Source organism: Mustela lutreola, chromosome X (assembly GCF_030435805.1).
Source record: "Mustela lutreola isolate mMusLut2 chromosome X, mMusLut2.pri, whole genome shotgun sequence".
NCBI lineage: Eukaryota > Metazoa > Chordata > Mammalia > Carnivora > Mustelidae > Mustela > Mustela lutreola.
Genome location: NC_081308.1, coordinates 45,193,679 through 45,211,904, shown reverse-complemented (window position 1 = coordinate 45,211,904; position 18,226 = coordinate 45,193,679).

The window sequence follows — 18,226 nt, the reverse complement described above, 5'->3', positions numbered from 1 at the left end:
TTTGCCAGGCAACTTCCTGTGCCTCTCTAGCAATCCCTTACAATACTTTATCGCCCTGGCCGTCTCACCCTATTGGAAGCTGGATAGTGATGTAAACCCGCTAGGAGGGGGAATCCGTAACTTTTTACAAATACTAGCTCTAGTCATTCCAAGAACCCATTATTTCAGCCAGCCCCCAAGTACCCAAATTTGTCACTTCGCCTTGTCGATTTAGCCTTTGAATACCTTCCTAACCCTTAGTCCCTTGACTCTTGGATGTCAACAATTACGTATTTGTCATACTGCTTTACTGTTTTTTGACATACTATGTTGAAAAATAAGTTCATTTTTATTAGTGGCATACTTTGATCTCAAGATTTTTAAAGATCTTAAATCTGAATCCGTTTTTGTCTCGGAATGGTATCCAAAGAACTACATACCATACTCAGATTTCCAAATAAATAAGGGACACTCATGTAGAAAGCATTCTTGTATATGTATATACCACCCCCTGCCCGATAAGGGCAACTAACAAATTTTCAATAATAAGAATAATTTTTGCTGTGGTTAAAAGTTCAGTATTGAGGGGCGCCCGGGTGGCTCAGTCGTTAAGAATCTGCCTTTGACTCAGGGCCCGGTCTCGGTGTGCTGGGATCTACCCGCCCCACCCCACTGGGCTCCCTGCTCCGGGGGAAGCCTGCTTTTCCCTCTCTCACTCCCCCTGCTTATGTTCCCTCTCTCGCTGTGTCTCTGTCAAATAAATAAATAAATAAAATCCTTTAAAAAAAAAAGTTCAGTGTTGAATTACCTATTGCCACTACCTCCAGAAAGCTCTTCTGGGCCTCAAATATGTACCCCAGTTCTCCCTTTTTTGTGTGGTTATTTTCAATCTATAAATACATAGTGAGAATCTACCATGTACCAAATACTATGCTACAACCATGAGCTTTGCAATAGGCGCCCACAGCTTAGGGACTAAAGGTGATGTTTTAAACACATAAGAGCCTGGCATAGAATAGGCGATTATCAATGTTTGTCCGATGAATAAATAACCAAAATGTGGCCAGGGAAACGACAGGGACCAGCACCAAGTCCTTACTTTTGCTGGTATTTTTATAGTTCATTTCAACGTTTTAACTCATATTTTGTCATTGAACCAGGAGATTCTGAACAACCACTCAGTGTAAGGCTCTGTTCCTGATATTGCCCATATAAAGAAAAGTAAGACACAGTCCTGGATTTCAAGGCTATCCAAGCAGTGGGGGAAATGAACACATAAACAACTAATAGCACTATAATGTGACAAAATAATAGGTAGAGACCATTTAGGAACTATGGGCATCCCATTGATTGGTGAATATTAAAAACCTGAAATATACCTTATCTCCTGAAGGTTGCTCAATAAAGACTTGTTTAATGTTGACTAGATTATTGAATGGATGAATAAAAGTGAAGAATGGCAGTGAACTTGAACTATAGTGTGAAAGGAACAGTAATGAGTGCTGAAGCTGAATGTAAGAAGAGGCCAGAGAAGGAAGGACTTTGCACGCCACATCATGGAGTTTGAGATTAATTATAAGGAAAACAGAAATCCAAAGAAGAATTTTAAACAAGAAAGTATGTGGTAATGTTTAAAACCACAATATAGAAAATGGACTGTACTGGTGCAATCTGGAGGCAGAGAAGCTGATTTAGAGGATATTGTGGTAGTCAATGAATAAATACAGAAAATTAAGGCTTATGCTATTAATAATTAATTGTATTTGCAAATTGATCTGGAAAAATTAGCCAGTGGATTATCAGAAATCCAGAGACATTGAAACTTGATCATTTTCCCTTGACTTCCTCTATGTTCAAAATTTTGAAAAATTCATGCAACAAATATGTGTCAAGCTGTTATTATGCACCAGGCTCTAAAGATAGAACCATGACAAAAATGGACAAAAATTTCTGCTCTCACAGAAACTACATTCTTGTGGCATATAATAAAATATTTAAGAAATTACATGCCAGAAAGTGACAAGTACTAAGAAGAAATAAAGCAAGTAAGTAGGATAGCAATGTACATGGGGGAGGGGGTGAAGATTGCCACATGAAAAAGTTGAAAGAAAGGGTGATATATGGATATTTATAGACTTCATCCATTTCTCTCAGTCATGAGGATCACTTAGTTCAGACCCCTCATGTTTCTCCCCAAATCCCAACCCTTTAGCATGGTATACAAAAGCTTTGGTATTCTAACATGGTCTCTCTCTCTCCAGCCTCATCCCTCACCACTCAGCTTTTCCCACCCTAAGTCAAAGTCTCACACAAGTGCTTACAAATTGGAAAGTGCACTGAGATCTCAAATAATGTGTGCTTTCACTCTGCTATCTAGTATTCACCTTTCATATATCTGCTGATATTTTTAACTCTTTCATTAAGACCTACTGACTCTTAATTTCACTCCTTAACCCAAACCAGACAACTGTTCCTCTTCTTTGAGTCCACCATACATCCTGTTCTTATCATTTTATTTTATTCACTCAACAAACATTTGTTGGTCAACTACTATGTGGTTGTCGCTGTTCAAGGCAGTAGAGATACTTGCATAAACAAAGGAGTGGAAAAAATCCTCACACTTTTAAAACTTACATTTTAGTGAGGAAGACAAACAATAAACAAAAATAGCATAATAAATATAGAACTTATAAAGCAGTAGTTTTCAACTCTGGGTGCCGATTAAAACCACATGTATTATTTTGTATATACCATATATGATAAAGATATAAAGAATAATTTTAAACAGTTACCCAAACTGACAGAAAATCATATACAATAAAAACTTTCCATGTTATACTTAGCCCCTAGTCACCTAGTGAATTTCTTAGTTATTCTTTCAAAGATATTTTATACATATACATGTATGTATATATATTTTTTACATTTTTAACAAACAACATCATATAATACAAACTATTTTACACCAAGAATTTTTTTACTTAACTATATACACGTAGTTATGTGTTTCATATTGTTACATAAAGAGGTTTTTCATTTCTTAAAATTACATATAATAAATTACTTTTTTTGTATGAACAGTACTATAAGTACTAACACATGCATAGATTCATGTAACCACACCACAGTCAGGATATAGAACAACCTCTTAACCCCCAAAAGTCTCTCTGTTTTAGTCACACAGTCTTCCTTGCCCAAAAACCCTTGCAAAGACTCCTATTTTCTTTCAATCTAGTTTCTACTTTTCTAAAATGTCCTGTATATGGAAACATAGAATAAGTAACCTTTTGAGACAAGCTTCTTTTACCTAGGATAACACCTTTGAGATTTATCCAAGTTCTTACATGTATCAATTATTCATTAGTTTTTATTTCTGAATAGGATTTCATTATATAGGTATATCACAAATTATTTATCCACTCACCAATTGAAACACTTGGGCTATTTCTACTTTTGGAGATGATGAGTTAAAAGACTATAACATTTATATATGCAGGTTTTTGTGTGAACATAGTCTTAATATCTCAAAAGAAAGGCCTAGGAATAGGATTGCTCATAAATGGTTATGGTATCTGGATGTCTAAATTTATAAGAAAATGCCAAAATGTCTTTCAAAGTGGGTGAACCACTTTGCATTCCTACCAGCAATGTGTGAGTTCTAGTTACTTTCACACCCTTGCCAGCACTTGGTATTCTTCATACTTTTCTTTAAAAAGTGTTTATTTAAGTAATTTCTACATCCAACATGGGGCTTGAACTCACAAGCCCAAGATCAAGAGTCAGATTCTCGGGACACCTGGGTGGCTCAGTTGGTTGGACAACTGCTTTCGGCTCAGGTCATGATCTCGGAGTGCCGGGATCGAGTCCCGCATCAGGCTCCCAGCTCCACCGGGAGTCTGCTTCTCTCTCTGCCCTTCTCTTCACTCATGCTCTCTCTCCCTGTCTCTCTCTCAAATAAATAAATACAATCTTTAAAAAAAAAAAAAAAGAGTCAGATTCTCTTCCAGCAGGGCCAGGCAGGCACCCATTCATACTTCTCTTAATGGTAATTGTTCAAATAGATATGTGGTACATAGAATCTCTGTGGCTTTAATACGCTCACTATTTGTTAAAAGTATTATTTTTTCTCCATTGAAACTGCACCTTTGTAAAAAATCAGCTCACCGTATTTGTATTGGTGTATTTCTAAATACACTATTCTTTTCCACTAATATATATGTCGTCCTTTTACCAATACTACACTGTCTTGATAACTGTAGTTTCAAAGTCAATTTTAATCTCAAGTAGTCTGATTCCTTCAAATTTATTCTTCTTTTTCAAACTTAGTTATTCTAATTCCTTTGATTTTTCCTATATGTTATGGAATCAGCTTTTCTATAACTACAAAAAATCTTGTGATTTTGGTGGTAATTGTGTTAAATCTAGATTAATTTGGGGATATCCTTCATCTTAGTATGTAGATCCTAAAAATCCATGAATACTAGATGTCTTTCCATTTCTTTAGATCTTCCTAGATTTCTTAAATCAGTGCTTTGTAGTTTTCAACATGCAGATCTTGTTTATTTATTTGCTAAATTCACACCTAATTGTTTCCATTCTTTGAGTTATCATAAATTGTATTATTTTATTCAATTTTGTTTAATTGTTAGATGTATTGTAAATTTTTTATATTTCATTACTGGTTTTTAGATATATGATAGATTTTGTGTACTAACTTATATCCTGAGTTTTTATTAAACTTACTTGATATTTCTAAGGGTTTTTGTTTTGTAGATTTCTTGGGAATTTTTTCTGAGCACTTATGTTGTCTGCATATAAGGAAAGATTTTCCCTTTTTCAATTAGTACTAATGTTGTTTCTTTTTCATAAGTAATTGCACTGTTTAGGACTTCCACTGCAATGTTGAGTAGGAGTGATGAGAAGAGTCTCTTTGTTTTGTTCCAGAAATTAAAGGGAAAACATTCAATTTTTCAGCATTAAGTAAAGCTGAAGTAGCTATAATATTAGAAAAAATGGACTTTAAAACAGAAAATTTTATTACAAGTAAAAAAATTTATAATGATAACAGAGTATATCCATCTATAAGATATTAAAATTACAAACACAGGTGCATATCCACCTAAAACCAGAGCCCCAAAGAAGAGAAACAGAAAGTTATAGAATTTAAGAGAGGTATGGAAAATTCAACAATAGTTGGAAACTTTAATACTCCACTTTCAGGAATGAAAAGGACAACAAAGCAGAGGATCAAAGAGGAAATAGAATATTAACCCAGCAATATAAAAAAACTAGGATAAATAGTATACTCCTCTCTGAAAAGACAGAATACATATTCTTTTCAAGTACACATGGAACATTCCCCAGGATAGACGATATACTAAGCCAGAAAATAAGCCTCAATACATTGAAAATCAATAAAACAAAAATATTGTTTCTCTGAAAAGACCAACAAAATTCATAAATCTTTAGCTAAACTGACCAAGAAAAAAGGGAATACTCAAATTACTAAAAAGAGTAATGAGAGAGCAGTTGTTACTACAGACATTAAAGAAAGAGAAAGAAAATAAGAGAATACTATGAATAACCATTTGCCAATAAATTAGATAGAGTAGGTGAAATGGACATATTCATAGAAAGAAACAAATTACTGAAACAAATTCAAGAAGCAGAAAAACAAAGTAGACCTATAACAAGCATAGAGATTGAATTTGTAATTTTAAAAAACTTCCCACAAGAAAAAGTCCATGTCCAAATTCACTGGTAAATTCTACCAAACTTTTAAATAACTAATTATAATCAATACCAACTGTTTACAATTTGTTACAGAAAATAGAAGAGAAACATTTTGCAAATTCTGTAAGGTTTGTATTTTCCTGCTAACAAAAGGAGACAAAAGCATGACAAGAAAAGAATACCACAGACCTTTATGCCAAAATTCTCAGTTAAATACTATCAAACCAAACCCACTGACATATGCAAAAAATTATACTCCATAACCACGTGTAATATATCCAAGAAATGCTAAGTTGGTATAACATCTAAAAATCTATTAAAGTAAAGCACAATATCAATAAAATAAAGGACAAAACCAAATAATCATTTGGGCAGACACAGAAAAAAAAAAACTTGACAAGATCCAATACTCTTTCATGATATAAAACAACAAGAACAACATCAAACTAGGAATAGAATGAAGCCTCCTGACCCTACCTCATACTATATACTAAAATTAGCACAAAGTGGATCATAGGCCTAAATATAAGTGCTGAAGCTATACAAATCTTGGGAAAAATACAGGAGTAACTACAAGTTAGGCAAAGCCCTCTTAAATATGATACAAATGTCCAAATAACAAAATAAAAAACTAGTAGGTAAATTTGGAATTTTCAAAATTAAAATATTTCATGCTTCAATGGATACCATCAAGAAGATGAAAAGAAAACACTCAAAATGGGACAACATGTTTGTAAACCATATATCTGATGAAGGACTTGTATATGTAATATATAAAGAATTTGTTACAACTCAAAAATGAATAATCCAACTTAAAAAATGGGAAATGGATCCAAATGGACGTTTCTCAAACGGCCCGTGAGTACATGAATAGATGTTCAACATCGTTACACATCGGGAAAATGCATATCAAAGCCACGAAGAGAAAAATGATAAATATAACCTAGTCAGTCATTCAGACTGTCCATCAGCCCTGCCTCAGGGACTCAAAGATTGAGTTTTAGGGAAAGATTATGGAATACAAAATAAAATGAATCATAACAGTTCCTTGAGGATGGGATCTGAGATAATTCTGAGATAATTTTGATAATGATCAAGGTGAGAAAAACTGGAGGCATAAGAAATTGCCCTAGGTTCATTCAAAGCCATTTAGGTAGAATTTGGCAAGGACTAACGTGTCTGAATAGTGAGAGCAGAATTAAAGAAATATTCCTTTTTAATTGTTATTTTACTTCTTGGTTGCTGAGGTCTGGGAAACATGAAATATTAGTAATTGGCTGAAAAAAATCATAAACTCAGAAAGAAACCATGTATTTAAAAATAGTTTTTAACTTATTATGTAGCCAAAAAAAGATGAAAAAGAGGAAGTCATTATTTTTTTCCTGATCAAAGTCATAAAACATCCACAGATAAAAGCCATGTTATATCTGGAGGAACAAAAATAACGATGACATCTTATTTCTCCTTGGAAACAATGCACGCAAGACAGTGAAGAAACATTTTTAACATACCAAAAGAAAAAATCAAGGTAAAAATCTATATTTGACAAGAATCTTTTGAAAGTGAAAGTAAAATAAAGACATTTTTTTCAGACTTACAAAAGCTGAAATAATTTATTATTGGCAGACCTATACTATAAGAAATGTTAAAGAAAGTGCTTCATGAAGAAGAAAAATGATAGCAGATAAAAATATACATCTATAGAAAGGAATGAAGAGGGCCAAAATGGTGTGATATTGCTATTTATAATAAATACATATTTTGTCTTTGTGTGCTATTCCTGGCAGATATTTCCTAAAACCCTTATAATTTCTTAAGAGCCATGGGGACATGCTTTGTTATACTATTTGGTCTTTGTCCTCAGTTCCTGAAATAGCTTCAGAGCATAAAGGTGAAGTGGATGTCTTTTGTTATTCATAACAAACCCCTTTCAACAACACCTGAAAATATGTTAATGAGGTGACTTTTGGAAAGCTTCTGAGGATGGAGGCTGGTTGCCAGGGGAACCAAGCCTGATAACAGGGTTGGAAATTTCAGTTCTATCTATCCTCTCCAACTTGCAAGAAAGGGAGAGGAGCTAGAGATTGAGTTCAATCACTTACAGCCAAAGATTTAATCCATCATCCTTATGTAATAAAGCCTTGATGAAAACCCAAACGGATGGGTTCAGAGAACTTTCAGGTTGGTAAATATTAGGGGATGTGAGGATTGTGTGCCTGGAGAAAGCATGGAAACTCTGTCCTATGTATCTCTTCCATCTGGCTGTTCCTGAGATATATTTTATATTTTTATATATTTATAAATAAGTATTTATATATTTTATAATAAACCAGTAATCTAGTAAGTAAATGTTTTCCTAAATTATGTGAGCTGGTTTAGAAAATTAATTAATCTCAAGGAGGGGGTCATGCGAAAACCTGATTCATAATCAGTTGATCAGAAGCATAGGTAACAACTTGGACTTGCTATTGGTGTCTGAAGTTATGGAGGCAGTTTTGTGGGATTGAGCCTTTAACTTGTGGAATTAAATTTTAGGAAACTCAACTGGTAAAGAATTGTTTGGTATTGGAAAAATGCCTCCCTACACACACACACACACACACACACATCTGGTGTTAAAAATGAAATTGTATTATAGTAGAGTATTGAGAGTGGAGGAGACACACAGAAGGGTGTCTTTCTCTAGAAATGGTAACAAAATGGATAAGAAAGTGTTTTTCTTTTTTAAAACTTTTAAAAAGAAAATTGACTGTTTAAACAAAAATAATAATATGTATTGTAAGTTTTATAACATATGTAAAAGTAAAATGTATACAATAATGGAATAAAGGTCAAGAGGCAAGAATGGGCAAGCTATTTTAAAGATCTTATATTGTACCCAAACTGGCATAATATTACTTGAAGGTAGACTACAGTAAGTTAAAGATGCATGCCATAACTACTGTGTATTTACCCCAAAGATACAGATGTAGTGAAAAGAAGGGCCATCTGTACACCCAATGTTCATAGTAGCAATGACCACAGTCGCCAAACTGTGGAAAGAGCCAAGATGCCCTTCAACAGACGAATGGATAAAGAAGATACGGTCCATATATACAATGGAGTATTATGCCTCCATCAGAAAGGATGAATACCCAACTTTTGTATTAACCTGAATGGGACTGAAGGAGATTATGCTGAGTGAAATAAGTCAAGCAGAGAGTGTCAATTATCATATGGTTTCACTTACTTGTGGAGCACAAGGAATAACATGGAGGACATTAGGAGACGGAGAGAAGTGAGTTGGGGGAAATCAGAGGGGGAGACAAACCATGAGTGACTGTGGACCCTGAGAAATTGTGACTGTAGACTCTAAGGGTTTTGGAGGGGAGGTGGGTGAAGGGTTGGAAGAACCTGGTGGTGGGTATTATGGAGGGCAAGTATTGCATGGAACACTGGGTGTGGTGCATAAACAATGAATTTTGGAACACTGAAAAAACTAAATTAAATTAAAAAAATAAAGATGTATGCCATAAATCCAAGACTGACCCCTAATCAAAAAAATTAAAAAGTTATAGGTAGTAAGCTGGCAACAGGGATAAAATGGATTCCAAAAAATACTTGACTAAGGGAAAAGAAGGCAGAAAAAGAGAGAAAAAAAAACAGAGAACAAATAGGACAAATAAAAGATAGAAAAATACTAGACTCAAACCAAATCATATCAATAATGACAAAATATTACTGGTTTGGACATTCCAGTTTAATGTCATAGATTGGCAGATCAGATAAAAATGAAACAACTATTTGCTGCATATAAGAGGTACACTTCACTTTTAAAAACAAATACAATAAAAATAAAAGTTCTGGGGCATCTGGGTGGCTCAATGGGTTAAGCCGCTGCCTTTGGCTTGGGTCATGATCTCGGGGTCCCGGGATCGAGTCCCGCATCAGGCTCTCTGCTCAGTGGGGAGCCTGTTTCCTCCTCTCTCTCTCTCTGCCTGCCTCTCTGCCTACTTGTGATCTCTCTCTGTCAAATAAATAAATAAAATCCTTAAAAAAAATAAAAAATGAAAGTTCCAATAAAGATATACCATGTTAACTCTAGTGTAAAGAAGAGACAAAGTAGATTTTAAGGCAAAGAATATTACCACATTACAATAAGGATATTTAATAATGATAAATTAGTCAATTAGATAAAAGAACATAACAATTATGTTTATCTACCTAATAACAGAACATTAAAACACATGAGGGAAAACCTGTTAGAACTGTTGTGTTAGGATAAAATCCAGTCATCCTCCTGTGTTTCTCCTTTATTCTCACAGTACTACCACACCCATAACACTTCTGACACCAGATGTGTGTGATGTGTGTGAGGTTTTCCCAATCAAGCAATTCTGCTACACCAGCTGGGTGTCCTATGATTTAACTCCATTCAATTCAGCTCTTACACTACCTGATCCACAGGTTAAGAACTTGGGCCCATATGACCTCTGCTTCTGACTAATGGATTAGAAATCTGAAGCTCAAATCTTTGGATTTGATAAATTTGCTCCAGTGACTCAGAAGACTCAGGGAAACACTTATGTTTATCAGTTTATTTTTTAAAAATTATGTATTTGTTTATTTGAAAGAGAGAGAGAGAGAGAGCATGAACAAGGAGGTGGTGAGGGTCAGAGAGACAAGCAGACTCCCCACTGAGCAAGGAGTTTGATGTGGGGCTTGATCCCCTGACCCCAAGATCATGACTTAAGATGAAGGCTGCCATTTAACCAACTGAGCCACCCAGGCACCCCTATTTACCAGATTATTAAAGAATATGGTTGAAGATACAGAGGAACAGTCATATGGAGAGATACATAGGTCTTGCATGGTCCTGAGCACCAGAACTTCTATCCACATGGAGTTAGGGTGCATCACCCTCTTGCTATGTGGATGTGTTCACCAACCTAGAAGCTCTTTGAATCCCATACTTACTGGGATTTTATGGAGACTTCCTCACATAGGCATGGTCAATTATTAACTCCATCTCCAGCCCTTGTCCCCTTTTCTGGAGGATGGGAATGGGGTGGATAGGGCTGAAAACTCCAAGCTTCTAATCTTAGCTTGGACTTTCTGATGACCAATCAGCACCCAGGATCCCACTAGAGCTGCCTCACTGGAACAAAAGATGTGCCTAGTGTTGCAGGATTACAGGGTTCTTGTTTCAAGGAGTCCAAGAATGAATCTCGTGGACACAAAATGGTGAAGTGAAGTTTATTAAGTGAAGGTGAGAGCAGAAAGGAAAGAAAAAACTCTCTAGAGTGAAAGGGATCCTGAAGGGACCTTTAGTGGTAGTCTTTTATTGAGAGCTAACTGGGAAGCTTGTGCCCTTGAGATTCCTGTGCCATCAAAGTTTGTTCCTTTATCTCTTGTTCCACTCTGTCTCAGCACCTCCACCTGCCAGGAGTAGTTCCATAGCCTAGTCAGAGGACTCAGGGGCCTCCTCTCTCTTCTACTTATAACTTAACCCCTTCCCTATTCATGGGACAGGACTTGTGGGCAGAAAGGACTATTCTGGGATTGTGAGGGGTGACTGATAGAATACTTTTTAATCAGTCAGAGATAGGAATAGTGCAAGTCTCCAAGAATCTGGAAGAAAGGCTTCAGGACCTTGAGGGGCTGACTGCTGCTGCCGAGATCAGGTTCCTTTCAAACATTAAGGCACTAAGGCGGCCACAAGTTCCTTGAAGGTCACACTCTGCATGTTTCAGGTATCTATCAGTGGGATGCAAGCTGTAAGGAGATTTTAATTTAAACTACCTCTCTTTTGCCTTTGTTTCTCACATCACTAGTCCTTTTATCACTTGAGAATTTGTGAGGGTTTCAGGAGCCCTGTGTCTGGAACCAGGGTCAAAGAGAAAATATTATAACAAAAGATGTTCCTGGTACTCTTCTCACATAGGAATTTACAAGGATTTTAAGAGCTCTGTCCAAGAAACTGGGGCCTGAGACCAATATATTTTTTTTCTATTATCTCACAACTGCAAAGTGAAATAATCAAATCTAGAATTATAGTCAAGGGCTTCAATACTCTTCTCTCACATCTGATACAAAATATAAGCAGAAAATCATCAAGGATATGAAGCAGACTTGAACAACACAATCAACCAGCTAGACTTGATTGACACTTATAGAACACTCTACTGAGCAACAGTAGAATATATGCTCTTCTCAAGTACACATGGAACACTTAACAATATGAATCATATTCTGTGGAATAAAAACAAGTCCCAATAGAGGTGACTAGGTGGCACAGAGAGAGAATTAATCCCAAAATAAGCAGAAGAAAGAGAATAATAAGGATCAAAGTAGAAATTGATTAAAGGCAAAAAAAAAAAATTTAAAACAATGGAAGATCAATGAACCCAAAATCTGGTTCTATGACATCAATAAAATTGATAAATCTCTAATCAAAGTGAAGAAGAAGAAAATTCAATGACTACTTCTATCTAAATGGGGCAGCAGCTACTGAGTTTTTACTTTTTCCACCAGGGAATGCAAACATCATTCTATTGGTGCTTCAAATTGTGAAGAGAAATTGCAAATTCCCATTTTTATGTGAAATCTGATTTTTTAAATGTTGGCCAACAAATCGAAAATTTTCAGCACTATGAGGGTCAAACACAACCCATCCACAGGCTTCCAGGCACCATGTAATTATGGGGTAAAAACATTTTAAGTAGAATTTGAGAACTGAGATACTTAATTTCTTACAGAAAATTACTAGAAATTAATTCTAGCTGTAATGTTTAATTATTGTGTAATTAAATAATTTAATACACTGGCATCTTTTTTCTAAAATTTTATTTATTTATTTGACAGACAGAGATCATAAGTAGGCAGAGAGGCAGGCAAAGAGAGAGGAGGAAGCAGGCTCCCCACTGAGCAGAGAGCCCGATGCGGGGCTCGATCCCAGGACCCTGGGATCATGACCTGAGCCGAAGGCAGAGGCTTAACCCACTGAGGCACCCAGGTGCCCCTCTTTTTTTTTTATATAGTCTCAACCTCATAGTTTTCAATCTTGGGAGCATAAATTACCTGGGGAGCTTATAAAAATTAATTAATTAAAATTTTAAATTAAAATTGAATTAACATATAGTGTATTAGTATTGATCCATCAGTTGGATATAACACCAAATGCTCATTACATCAAATGCCCTGAATTGGGGAGCTTTTAAAAATATGAAAGACTAGGGGTACCTGGGTGGCTCAGTGGGTTAAGCCTCTGCATTCGGCTCAGGTCATGATCTCAGGGTCTGGGATCCAGTCCCTCATCAGGCTCTCTGCTTATCAGGGAGCCTGTTTCCTCTCTCTCTCTCTCTCTCTGCCTGCCTCTCTGTCTGCTGGTGATCTCTTTCTGTCAAATAAATAAATAAAGTCTTTAAAAATATGAAAGACTAGGTGTGCCTGACTAACTCAGTCAGTAGAGTGTGCCACTCTTGATCTCAGGGTTTTAAGTTCAAGTCCTACATTGGGTATAGAGAATACTTAGAAATACAAACCATTAAAAAAAGTTTAAGTAATATTGAAAACTAGATCACACCTCCAGAGACTCTAATTTGACATCTCTGAGGCACAGTGGGGCAATTGGATTTTCTAAAAAGTATTTAGGTGTTTCTAACTTGTAGATAAAGTACATGTGGCATAGAATGATATAAGAATGAGGACAAATTCCCTATTGAATATCCGGGAAAAGGAGGATATGATTTGCTCAAGGGAAACTCAATTTTCATTACTTCTCTTTAGTCCCAAACAAATCTCTCTTAGGGAGATTCTACAACTTGTGCTCAAATAAGTTGTCTACACTTACCTGCTTGATGATAACCAAACATTGCTTCATTCATTCGTCCATTCACTCAATGTTTTGTACTCTGCATTTAAATCCTGGGATTCAAAGAAAATAAGATATAATTCCTTGGCTTTTACATGCCATTATCTAGTAAAGGGAATGAACATGTTAAAAAATCTTCCTTGTTATAATCTATTGTGTCCTCACTGGGCCAGATGGACATCATGGATATATTCAGAACATCCCATCCCAAAGCAGCAGAATACACATTCTTCTCTAGTGCACATGGAACATTCTCCAGAAGAGATCACATCCTAGGTCACAAATCAGGTCTCAAATGGTACCAGAAGATTTGAATCATTGCCTGTGTATTTTCAGACCACAATGCTTTGAAACTAGAACTCAACCACAAGAGGAAAATTGGAAAAAACTCAAGTAAATGGAGACTAAAGAGCATCCTACTGAAGAATGAATGGGGCAATCAGGAAATTAAAGAGAAATTGAAAAAATTTATGGAAACAAATGAAAATGAAAACACAACTGTTCAAAATCTGCGGGACACAGCAAAGGCAGTCTTGAAAAGAAAGTTTATAGGAATACAAGCCTTTCTCAAGAAACGAGAAAGGTCTCAAATACACAACCTAACCCTACAACTAAAGGAGCTGGAGAAAGAACAGCAAATAAAGTCTAAACCCATCAGGAGAAGAGAAATAATAAAGAGCAGAGCAGAAATCAATAAAATACAAAACAAAAGAACACTGGGCAAATCAATGAAACTAGGAGCTAGGTCTTTGAAAGAATTAATAAGATAGATAAACTTCTGGCCAGACTCATCAAAAAGAAAAAAGAAAAGATCCAAATTAATAAAATCTTGAGTGAAAGAGAAGAGACCACAACCAGCACTGAAGAAATACAAATAATTGTAAGAACATGTTATGAGCAACTATACACCAGCAAATTTGACAATCCAGAGAAATGGATTCATTTCTAGAGATATATATACTACCAAAACTGAACCAGAAAGAAACAGAAAACATGAACAGACCCATAACCAGTAAGGAGATTGAAGCAGTCATCAAAAATCTCCCAAAAAACAAGAGCCCAGGGCCAGGTGGCTTCCCAGGGGAATTCTACCAAACATTTAAAGAAGAATTAATACCTATTCTTCTGAACCTATTCCAAAAAATAGAAATGGAAGGTTAACTTCCAAACTCATTTTATGAAGCCAGCATTACCTCAATCCCAAAACCAGACAAAGACCCCATCAAAAAGAGTACTGCTGACCAATATCCTTGATGAACATGGATGCGAAAATTCTCGCCAAAATACTAGCCAATAGGATCCAACAGTACATTAAAAGGATTATTCACCATGACCAAGTGGGATTTATTCCTGGGCTGCAAGGGTGGTTCAACATCCACAAATCAATAAATATGATATAATATATTAATAAAAGAAGGGGGCACCTGGGTGGCTCAGTGGGTTAAGCCTCCACCTTTGGCTCAGGTCATGATCTTGGGGTCCTGGGATTGAGTCCCACATCGGGCTCCCTGCCAAGCAGAGAGCCTGCTTCCTCCTCTCTCTCTCTCTCTGTCTGCCTCTCTGCCTACTTGTGATCTCTATCTGTCAAATAAATAAATAAAAATCTTTAAAAAAAAAAAGAAGAAAAAAAAAAAAAGAACAAGGACCATATGATACTCTAAATAGATACTAAAAAAGCATTTGACAAAGTACAACATACTTTCTTGATCAAAACTCTTCAAAGTGTAGGGATACAGGGTACATACCCAAATATCATCAAAGCCATCTATGAAAACCCACAACAAATATCATTCTCAATGGGGAAAAAAAGGATAACTTTTCCCCTAAGGTCAGGAACATGACAGGGATGTCCACTATCACCACTGCTATTCAATATAATACTAGAAGTTCTAGCCTCAGCAATCAGACAACAAAAGAAATAAAAGACACCAGTATCAGCAAGGAAGAAGTCAAACTCTCACTTTTTGCAGATTATATGATACTTTATGTGGAAAACCCAAGACTCCACTCCAAAACTGCTCAAACTCTACAGGAATTCAGTAAAGTGTCAAGATGTAAAATCAATGCACAGAAGTCAGTTTTATTTCTGTACATCAACAGAAAGATCAAAGAATGAGAAATTAAGGAGTTAATCCCATTTACAATTGTACCCCAAACCACAAGGTACCTAGTAATAAATCTAACCAAAGAGGTAAAGAATCTCTACTCAGAAAACTATAAAGTGCTCATAAAAGAAATTGAGGAAGACACAAAGAAATGGAAAAACGTTCCATGCTCATGGATTGGAAAAACAAATATTGTGAAAATGTCTATACTACCTAGAAGAACATACACATCTAATGCAATCTCTATCAAAATCCCATCCATTTTTTAAGGAAATGGAAAAAATAATCCTAAAATTTATATGGAACCAAAAAAGACTCTGAATAGCCAGATGAATGTTGAAAGAGAAAAACAAAAGTTGGCAGAATCACAATTCCAGAATTCAAGCTCTATTACAAAGCTGTCATTATCAAGACAGTATGGTATTGGCACAAAAACAGACATATAGATCAATGGAAAAGAACAGAGAGCCCAGAAATAGAGCCTCAACTCTATGGTCAACTAATCTTTGACAAAGCAGTAAAGAATGTCCAATGGAAGAAACAGTCTCTTCAACAAATGGTAGCAGGAAAATTGGACAGCCACATGCAGAAGAATGAAACTGGACCATTTCCTTACACCATACACAAAAATAGACTCAAAATGGATGAAAGAGGTCAATGTGAGACAGGAATCCATCAAAATCCTTAAGGAGAACACAGACAGCAACCTCTTCAACCTCAGCCACAGAAGCTTCTTCCTAGAAACATCGCCAAAGGCAAGGGAAGCAAGGGCAAAAATGAACTATTGGGACTTCATCAAGATCAAAATCTTTTGCACAGCAAAGAAAACAGTTAACAAAACCAAAATAGAACAGACAGAATGAGAGAAGATATTCGCAAATGACATATCAGATAAAGGGCTTGTATCCAACATGTATAAAGAACTTATCAAACTCAACTCCCAAAGAACAAATAATCCAATCAAGAAATGGACAGAGGACATGGACAGATATTTCTGTAAAGAAGACATGCAAGTAGCCAACAGACACATGAAAAATTGTTCAACCTCACTTGGCATCAGAGAAATACAAATCAAAACTACAGTGTGATACCACTTCACACCAGTCAGAATGGTTTAAATTAACAAGTCAGGAAAAGATAGATGTTGGTGAGGATGCGGAGAAAGGGGAACTTTCCTACACTGTTGGTGAAAATGCAAGCTGGTGCATCCACTCTGGAAAATAGTATGGAGGTTCCTCAAAAAGTTGAAAATAGAGCTACTCTACAACCCAGCAATTGCACTACTGGGTATTTACCCCAAAGATATAAAAGTAGTGATCTGAAGTGGCATATGCACCCGAATGTTTATTGTAGCAATGTCCACAATAGCCAAACTACGGAAAGTACCTAGATGTCCATCAACAGATGTATGAATAAAGAAGATGTGGTATATATATGTAATGTATATATAATGGGATACTATCAGCCATCAAAAAACCCCGAAATCTTGCCATTTGCAAAGATGTGGATGGAACTAGAGGGTATTATGTTGAGCGAAATAAGTCAATCAGAGAAAGACAATTATTATATGATTTCATTGATATGAGGAATTTAAAAAACAAGGCAGAGGATCATAGGGGAGGGGAGGGAAAAATGAAACAATTTGAAGCCAGAGAGGGAGACAAACCAGAAGAGTCTCAATCTCAGGAAACAAACTGAGGGTTGCTGGAGGGGAGGGGATATGGAGAGATGGGTGGATGGGTGATGGCCATTGGGGAAGGTATTTGTTATCAGGAGTACTTTGAATTGTGTAAGACTGATGAATCACAGACCTGTACTCCTGAAACAAATAATACATTATATGTTAATAAAAAAAGAAAAATAATAATCTATTGTGTCCTAAGTCATTGCTCTTCAGCATGCAGTCAGTTCTTGTTTTCCACTACAATTTCTGCCATCATCATGGGCAACTTCAAGATTTCTTTAGATTGTCCATACAAATTTAGCTTCAAAACTCCTTGATGCCCCCAGCTCCAACAGCCATGAATTCTATCCATTTTAAGCTCCAACTCTATGACTTTTACTATGGATCATACATTACAACTTAATATAATTTGTCTCTCAGTATTCACCGGGATACGTTTCTTCAAAATTGGTACCTATCTCTTTTACCTCTACTACTTGGTTCTGTTAGCCTATGTCCCCTTCTTCTTGATATCCTCCCAGGAGCATCACATGGTTAGGTACCATAATTTATTTCAAGGACAAATTCAATTGATTAGTAATGATGCCTGAAGCAGTATGTCAAAAAAATTTTAAGCCATATCTGAGATCAAGTAGTTGTGTCTTTCAATGGATGTGAGAAAGAGGGCATTAGCATACTTGCCCTCCTAGCTTTAGCGCTGTATTCCCAGACATCAGCGTTAATAAAATCACACATGTAACAATTAAAAAATTCTGATATCAGCTACCACATTTCAAGCCTTTGAACTCACACAGCCTTTTGGTAACCCTACCCTGGTGTCATTTATCTTATAAGAGCTATAGAGCTTATAGTAGCTATGTGTATATCCATTAC